The 9167-nt window shown below is 45.0% G+C and overlaps 1 long non-coding RNA gene across 3 annotated transcripts; it reads left to right on the top strand.

Moving 5' to 3' along the window:
• The first annotated feature begins 318 nt into the window (after positions 1 to 318).
• On the top strand, positions 319 to 3118 carry LOC118560447. 3 transcript variants are annotated; one of them, XR_004929319.1, is made up of 6 exons: positions 319 to 373; positions 1352 to 1465; positions 1556 to 1679; positions 1755 to 2334; positions 2616 to 2735; positions 2813 to 3118. It is a non-coding gene; the product is annotated as an uncharacterized LOC118560447 (long non-coding RNA). The 3 variants fall into 3 exon arrangements; XR_004929320.1 differs by having other exon boundaries at positions 1533 to 1679; positions 2810 to 3118; XR_004929318.1 differs by having other exon boundaries at positions 1533 to 1679; positions 2813 to 3114.
• The last annotated feature ends 6049 nt before the right edge of the window (positions 3119 to 9167 follow it).

Below are 9167 nucleotides of genomic sequence, written 5' to 3'. Positions count from 1 at the left end.
GGAATATTTGGAAAAGCTTTCCTCACTTCCCTTGTGATCTAAAAAAGGCAGAATATTAATTTTGTATTATTTGTAAAATTCAATAGTTTGTTTCTGTTGTAGTTCCATATTTCTGCCAGCAGGGAGCGTATTCACAACTACAAGCTCTCCGCGCTTCTTCTTTTGTCTTTTTTCTCTTTGCGCTGATGCCGTTACTGCAGTTTAGAGAGAGTTAGAACAGGAGGCGTCAATATAACTAGTTACTAAGTAAATACTGATTAAAACTGTGTTATATCTTGAGTTATTGATCCTAGGAGATTATCTGCACCTGCCAGGAGGGTTTCTGGTTGCGGGACATCACCGTGTTGTTGTGTTTTGTCGAGTGAAAACTGCGGTGAGTAATGATGATTAGCGCTTAGCATAGCATGCTAACTACTGCTGATTCTGGCTGATTGCTCACTGATTTCATGGAGAAAGTATCTTTGTTATATTGTTATGCTTGGAGACGATGTTTAAAACCAGCTGGAGACAGATTAAGGTATATGAGTGAATTTAGGATGTAAAAAATTGTGTTTTGTGTAAATTATCTGTGTTAATTGAGTTATTGCTGCATGTGATTTGTACTATTACTATATGCCAACTAATGCTATATAGTTAAGCGAGCTGGTTTTATGAGCTAAAACAAGCAGCAGTGTGCTTTTGAGTTATTGAGAGACAGTAATTTAATGAATGACTAACAAACATGATTGAAATGTGATTTAAAATAATTCATATACACCATTTTGTGTGTGTGGGCTGTTTAAAAATTAATTTTATAGCTCTATGTGATACTTTGTCAATTTGAATGGTTCACGTTCATTGATTTAAGATTAAAAAGAGGATAAATACTGTACAGTTGATTTGGGTAAATGTATAAAAAGAGAAAGAGATTAATGTAAAAGCTGCTGCTCTATGCAGGTTGTTTTTTTGTATGAGTCGGTTTTGATCACTGATCTCTATTATACACTGGAGTGCTAATAGCCGCTGTTAGAACGAGTCGCTGTGAAGCCACCAGCCGCCATATTGGTACTCCCTATTTTCCTCCAGTAACTAGGGAATATGTGCGCTACAGCATCGAATAATGAGGATTTTCTCATGTTCAGGGGGGCTTAAAACTTTTAAAATGTCAAATGCCACATTCTTTTATGTTATGTTCTAAATCTATCAAGTACTGAGAAAGTCATCAATAAATGTCACTACATTAAAAAATTAAATGTTACTGTGTGTAGTTTAGTGCTAAAAATCACATTTCTTAATGGAACAAATGTAGTTTTAATAAAAGCTACATTATTAAATGTGTTTATGGGGATTATCTGTATTTATGGGGCTGCAGGTTCTGGTCCTGCTGGGCTCCAAGTCTGAGCTTCTGCTGCAGCCACAGCATCTTCTCCATCCGCATCCTGAGAGTGGAGGACGGCGAGCCGCCACCAGTCCACGCCGTCAGCGCGTGAGTAGCCGGCGCCACCTCAGCGTCTCTGAGCGTCTGCTGTGCTAACGGTGTTAACGTCCCGCAGGTTGTGTCTGTGCGACCTGGCAGGCTCTGAGCGCAGCTCCAGGACCCAGAACAAAGGAGAGGACCTGAAGGAGGCTGGAAACATCAACGCCTCGCTGCTCATTCTGGGCAAATGCATCAAGGCTCTGCAGCACAACCAGCACACCAGGTAGGACCTTCATGGTTCTGGGAACCAGTTCTGGTCCTGGAGCGTCCTGAGTGACCCGCTGTCTGCTGCCTCCAGGCTCCTGCAGCACGTCCCATTAAGGGAGAGCAAGCTGACCCACTACCTGCAGGGCTTCTTCTGCAGCAGCAGCAAGGCCTGCATGGTGGTCAACGTCAGCCAGTGTGCCTCCATGTACGACGAGACCCTCAACGTCCTCAAGTTGTTGAGCCTTAAGTTCTGATATCCAATTAGAACATCAGTTCTCTCCCAAACATTTAGCACTGCTGTCTTTGTAAAATGAACTGAGCAGCAATCTAATCACAACGGGGAAACAGCCGTTATGTTTTTGACTCAGACGATTCATCAGCCTACCTTCCCTAAGATCACCGCTGCATGACTGAAGAACTTCCCCTGGAGCCGCAGCACCAGAGCGCTCTGAGGTCTCGGTAGAGCCGCTTGATGTAGTCAGGATCCAGCAGAGTGAACGCTGGACTTGCTTTGGCTTGAACGGACATCAGCCTCCATGAATACCAGGTCATCCATGTTGCTGTTCATTAACACCGTGCTAACTTTTCCACTGTGGAGGCTCGCCTTGGTACATTCACATAGCAGAGCCGTCCGCACCAAGTGACGACCCAAGATGGTTTAAAATGTCCTGGTAAGTTCTAAGAGGCCACTTCTTCATGTCATCCTCTCAGTCATGAATAGTTTAAGGCTGCGGCGCTGACCTGCCACTTCCATCGCTCTGCAGTTATTGGAAATATTGCTGCAACAGTTTATCTTTTCAGTCAAGCTGATGTTATTTGGCCGAGGGAAGCGCTGAAACGGAAGTAGAGCACAAATAAAACAGAAGTTGGACCCAGAGTTACTTCCTTGTTCAAAAATAAGGTGGATAGAACAGAGAGAAATGTGAAAGGTAGTTTGTTGGCTTTGTTTCAGGTGGAGGTTGTGATCTCCAGGCTCCTCCCCGTCGTTCCTCCTGCTTCCTGCAGCAGGAAGACGCTGCAGAGCAGCAGCAGCTCCCTGACCGGCTGGGAAGCCAGTCTGGAAGACCTTCAGGTGGGAAGGAGTCGCCTTTAGCCGTGTAGCTGCTGACGTCTCAGTCATCCCTGATATCTAAAACATCCGTCCAGCAGGGTGAAGACCAAGACTCCAGTCTGATGGAGGACAGCATGGAGGAGACGGCTGACAAGGTGAAGAAGTCGTCATTAATAAGAGGCTTCACCAGGTCAGTGGTTTTAGCTGCTCCACATTTCTCCTGACATGAATCCACCTGCTGGGTTTCCTGCTGGAGGCGGCGCCACGTTTACCTTCATTCTGACGTCAGAACCGCAGCTTCGTCCCTCCTCCTCTTCATCAGCTGCTGCTGCAGATTTCTGCAGGAAACCAAGCAGCTGGTGGTTGGGTCTGCATGTCCAGGTCCCAGCCTCTGATATCGCATTTACTTAGTTATAATAATAATAATAATAACAATAATAATGAGATCAAATCATATTTAAACTCCATCCCATTTTCTCTGGCGATGGATTAAAGCTCCAAATGCAGCTTTGATGTTTGATTCTGTTGCTGCTCGGTTGGAGAAAACGGGAAGAACGATCGTTTTAGTTTAAAATCAAGTTTGACTGTCAAAATAATTTATTGTCTAAAGGAAGCGGTCCGATAAAAGCCCGTCTCTAGTTCCTAGGCTGGGCTTTTCCTGCTGGACCCGATGGATGGAAAGAGATTTTGGACCTGACCTTGAACCTTGACCTTTGGCCTCAGACTTCCCTGACCTGATGAGACCGTCAGAGAGCAGTTGTGATTGGCTGTCAGTGAAGCTCTGTAAACATATTGACTTAATCTACTTTAGTCCTCTTTCTATTAAATACTTACGTAAATCTATCTGCAGCCAGTTGAGTTTCATCTTTTTCTGCCGGATTTGATCCACCAGACAAACTGTTTCTGTCTCCTGATTTATGGACTGATAGAAAGAAGCTATTTAGTGCCTGACATCACAGCATTGTGAAATGACACAATGTGTTTCTTAGGTAGAACTTTTGCTCACTAACCAGAAGCTTCTAGTAACTCTGGTTGACATTGACAAATGTCACAATGCTCCTGTATTTGTCAGAATTCACCTGTAAAAAATACCAGTTAGAATGACACAATTGTCATTTTTGACTTAAAAGACAAAAATACCCATGGACAACATATATATATATAGTGAAATTAAACATATCTTAAATATTGTCATCAACAGATATTTAAAAAATTCAAATCCATCCTTAAGTCTTTCTCTAATGTCTTGCTAATAGATGCGTATTTCTTTCAATGTCAACCATGCAGACGAATCACCATGGAATAGTTTCAACAGTGAACTTTACCCATCACCACCTGTGGGTGGAGCTAATGAGGTTCTTAAATTTATCTTTAGAACGCTGTCCACACCTAGTTTCTTTCACCAACCAGTACCTCAATAACTTCTTTGGATCAATGGTCAGTGAATTACAGAGCCGGTCCAGCTTTGTCCACCGGTCCAGAAAACCACCTTCAGAGTCCCTCAGCAGCTTTTCTCCCACAGTCTGACCTGATGGGTCCCAAACGGTCCTCCAGATCCAGAACCATGTTAGCGATCCTGATGACTAACAGGACGAGGCGCTGCTGGACGTCCACCTGCTGGAGGATCTCTGCAGCAGAGCGCAGGCCGTCGTCCTGAGGCGTCGTGATCAGGAACAGAGGATGAATGCAGGAGAGACGAGCGGAACCACAGGATGAGGAAGAACAAATGTGAGGAAGATGAGGGAGAGGAAGGGTGGCGGTGAAAGTGGGCCTCATCCATGTGGGAGCTCAGGAAGTCTTTGAGAACGGCGGTGAAGCAGGAAGCGCTGATGTGTGGTGTGAATGATGGAGAGGCGGCCATGATGCAGTTTTAGCATCACTTCCCTCACATCTGGGCCCTTTGTGCCGTCTGAGCTGCTCTGCCTTCCTCTTCACCATCTGCATCCATTACTAACCTCCTCCAGACTAAACGCTGAGGTCCATGAACCACCCAGACGGGTCAGCAGGGTCTCACTCGTCCAGCCGGGTCCGCTTTCAGACGTTTAAAGTTTTTAGTTCAGGTTTCATGTCGTCTCTCTGGGTTTTAAAGGCCGTTACAGGATGCTGAGTTACAGAAGCGTCTAATTCCCACAAATGGAATAAACTAATTGATCTTAATCCCAGTTTAACTTTGCTGCAGCAACACGGTTCACAGGTTGTCTGAAATCGTCAGTAAAGAGAAGATGAAGCTCAGCTTTGGTTCCTAAATCTGCGTCTGAAGGAAGAGTTGGGGACCAAAGTTCTTTGGACCGTTTACAGCACCGAGACGGTAGAAAGCTAAAAACAGAGCCGGTGTCAGCTGCTGAGCACGGTGGAGGACGGGTCATGGTTGGGCCTGTTTAGCTGCCTCAGGACCCGGGTCACTGAGCAGAACCAGATCTGAGTCCGTCTGTCTGAAGCTCGGTCCAGAATCACGTTGGTGGAGCCAGTTTATTTCAGGGGTGGGTCGGTTTTATTAGAAGGTCCGTTTAGTAATGAAGGAAAATATTCTTTTCCTGTAACCTGGTACCTAAACACTGCAGAAAGGAACAAAAAGTAAAATGAGTTTATTTCTCCTTGATCTGAGCAGCTAAATAATCTGATCTGCAGATGGAATCAGAATTTTAACCCCTAAACTAAGATATTCAGATTTACTGCAGTAGAAATAAGACGATGGAGATGAGTTGGATTCTAAGTTCTGCTGAACTTGGACGGGACCAGTGGTTGTCTGGGCTTCTGTTGCCTTTCTGGTACCAGTCTGCTGGTTCTCCTCTGATATCGAGACAGTTTCAGTCACAAACTCTAATCAGAAGTTTGTCTCTCGGTGCCTGAATATTCTGGGTCGGTGCTGTTCTGTTGGTTCCACTGCGGCGCTGACCCACTGTTCCTATTACAGCTTTGTTGTTCTGGCTAAAAGCAGCATTAGAGAAACTCTCTGCTTTTCCAGATTTGAACCTGCTGCTGTTTAAGTTGGTTCTGATGGTTCACCTGGACCCAAACCTGGAACCCTGCAGCTTTAGGGACCGGTTCTGGTTCCATGAGGTCCAGTCACACTAGAAAACAGGAAACGGGTCACACACAAACACCAGCATAGATGGTAAAGCTCCATCTCCACATCTGGACCGACCCGTGTCCCGTGAACCCGTTCATCTGGAGCGACCCTGAGATGGAAGCGGGCCTCGCCTTTATCTGGGCCGGCAGTCAGAACCCATCTCTTCCTCAGAACTTCTGGTTCTGAAGTCCATTCTCACTGTTATGGTTTCATTTCCTGCCAGACCGTCAGGGTCAGGCCGGGTTTATCTGAACCTCTGGGTGCGTTTGGAGCGGCTCTGGTACCAGGACGGCCTCGGTGGCCTCTCAGCCTGAGGAGGAACCAAACAGTTCTGGTTCTGGTCGGAGAAAAACATGCAGCCGGTACTGAGAGGTGCTCCATGGTGGCATTATGATCCGGTTATTCCTGACATGTTTCAACAAGCCGGGTCAGACGGGCCTGCAGAACATCAGCAACATGTCAGAGTTCCTGCCTCTCCACCGGTTCCCTGCATGAAACAGAGACTCCTCCATCCATCCAGACTGCTCAGCTCTGCAGGGAACCGGACCCAGAGGGTGCGATCTGGACCGGGTCAGACCGGGTCAGAACACGGTGTGTTTGTCTGATGGAGCCATCACAGCTAAATGCTTTATTGATCAAACACCAGCGAGGCTCCTAATGAGGCTTCAGGAGACGATGTGTGATTGGGTTATTGATGCCGTGTCAGCTGGTACCAAATGTTCTGATCCGCTGGTACCAAATGTTCTGATCCGCTCCAACAGGCCCGTAGGAGCTGCTTTAGTTCATCAGAGGGTTGAGAATCCGCTGCTGGCGGCTCGCTGCTACAGGAAACGCTGAGATGCATAAAAAGGGTCTGAATGCAGCGTTTAGCAGCGAGCAGGACCGGCCCGGTTCGGTCCAGATACACACCGGGGATGGAGGCCCAGACGATTCGGACCTGGACCTGCAGCAGATGGTGGCAGTCAGGACGGTGACTGAAGGTTTTAAATGATTTACTGCAGACGTCATGAATGTTTTCCTCCTAAAACGTTCTGGACTGAGGTTCCTTCAGGAGAACCGTTGGTCCGGACCGTCTAATGGTCCAGAAGTCAGAACCCGGTTTTTCTCCTGATAAACCATTATTGTCATGATTTTCATTCAGACTGCAGGTAATTCCTCAGAAAAAGCCTCATCAGCAGCTTTAATCTGACTACAGTTTCCTGTCAGCGGTTATCAGCACTAAATGGACTTCTCCCCAGAACCCGTCAGGTTCTGATGGGTCCGAGCTGCAGGTGGATGAATTCAGCCAAACTGGATCTGCTTCAGCATTTAGAGCAGGGGGGTCCAAAGGGTGGCCCAGGGGCCATTTCTGGCCCCCGGGCCAATTCAGCAAGGCCAGAAATGGCCTTGGCGTCATCCTCTCCATCACTTTCCACATCCACGTCTTCACCCTGCTGGACGGATGTTTTAGATCAAGTTCTTCCTTCACACTTTTAACTAAATGGTTCAGTCCTCTCACCGCTTCACTTTATAATTTCAGCTCCCTTCCCTCCTTGTCCCTCAGAAAACCTCCATAAACTATGACTAGTACCAAAGACAGCAGCTTTCATCACTACTTCATCTACTTCACACCTTTATTCAGATTCAGGATAAATTAATCCTATGATCATACAAGGCCAACCCCAACCTGGACAATGCAGGACACATAACCAACACTATGATGACGTAAGACATTTAAATTTAACACAGATCTCACATTACAATAATGAGTCTCTGCTTTGCCCCCCCCCCCCCCACGACTCTTTATCAGAAAAAATGTAATTTGCTTTTAAAGATGAACACTTTTTTAATCAGAAAAATGTTATTAAAGTTTTGCATAAATTTAAACATTGCTGAAGGTAATCTTGGCTGCTGTACATTTCTGTCTGGCAGATGTTTTTGGGTTGTAGTAAAAGGAATCCATAGACCCACAGGAGGCTTTTTAACATGTTTCTACTACGACTTGCTTCTATAATGTTGCTTCACATGGCGCTCCACTCCGTGTAAAAATAAAAAATAACTTTAGAAAAGCTCTCCGAGAATCGTCTTTCTCTGGCCTCACCCAATTAGATCCTGTTCAAGTTTAAGCTGCAGTTTATTTAAAAAAAAAATTATCCAGTTTCCTTAATAATCTGTAAGCATCTTCTTGTGATTCTGGGTCCGTTTCCTGTGGCTTCACCACGGGCCGTCTCCTCGGTCCAGGAATTTGGTCACGAAGGAAGAAACAATTATCAGAGACCAAACACTTCTACATTTATTTCATTTTGGAATTCCAAAAAGGGAGACAACACTTACAAACTTTTACCATCACCTTCATGTAGCCTATTACCCCCGAAGCGTCTTCTGCGCGGTCCTAAGCTGTTGTCTCATCGTCCAACCACAAACATGTCCTTTTAACAACACCTCAGGACTTCCAAAGGTGTTGGATTAACAACCCTGCAGACATTCAATCTCCAGCAGACATATGCTTTCTGACACTTTAGCTTTTAGTTGTAAGTATTGACGTGGCCAGTTTCTAGGAGTTAACTAATATAACATTGAGAATGATGAGACAGTTCTGAAAACCGTGTAGTATTCTCCAAACCCCCCATAAATAACTCCCGTACTGGTCTGCACCTGGAGTCTTAGTGGAGCTATTAACATAAAAATGATTATATATTTTCCATAACAATCTAAATCCTTGTGATTTTATCTGAGTGTCCTGGTGAGCAGCGGCTCATTAGATGGACGCTGCTGCATGTTGACTGACAGCCGCTCTGACTGCAGCTCTGTCTTCTTTGCTTCAGAAAAGAGCAGCTGGAATAATTAGTTGTTTTAGGGTTAGGGAACATTGTTTCACATTCTGAAAGGGTTAGATAAAGAAAAAAAATGGGCAGAGATCCATTGCAGCGACGGAGAACTTTAACCCTGCTCTAAATGCACCTTTTTCTCGGAGACATGAATTACCTGACACAGCCAACCTGTGTAAAACTAAAAGTCCAGAATAGGAAGAAGTTGTGATGTGGAAATGTTCCATGTGGTTCTGTTGTTGGTGTTGGTTCAGCTTCTGGTTTGGTGCCGCAGGAGTTTAGCTAGAAAAGTAAAAACTGGTCTTCAGTCTGTCCAAGTCAGCAGTTTGGAAGTAAAGAAGCTGATTTTAGTCCCAGACTGTCATTCTCAACGTGTTTTCAAGGTTTGGAAAGATGGAGCAGAAATATCATTTCATCATTGCTTTGAGTTTCTGCTGCTAATTTATTCAACTAAAGAACAAAATCTGTCATTTAAAAACATTTCAGAAAGAAGGTGGAAATGTTTTACTGTAAACTAGGACTTTTTGAAAGTCAGTGTTGGTAGAAAAAAATCTGTTTTATTGAAACGAGTTTTAA

The sequence above is a fragment of the Fundulus heteroclitus genome, unplaced genomic scaffold (genome assembly GCF_011125445.2).
Source record: "Fundulus heteroclitus isolate FHET01 unplaced genomic scaffold, MU-UCD_Fhet_4.1 scaffold_43, whole genome shotgun sequence".
NCBI lineage: Eukaryota > Metazoa > Chordata > Actinopteri > Cyprinodontiformes > Fundulidae > Fundulus > Fundulus heteroclitus.
This window is presented reverse-complemented; position numbering and strand designations above follow the sequence as displayed.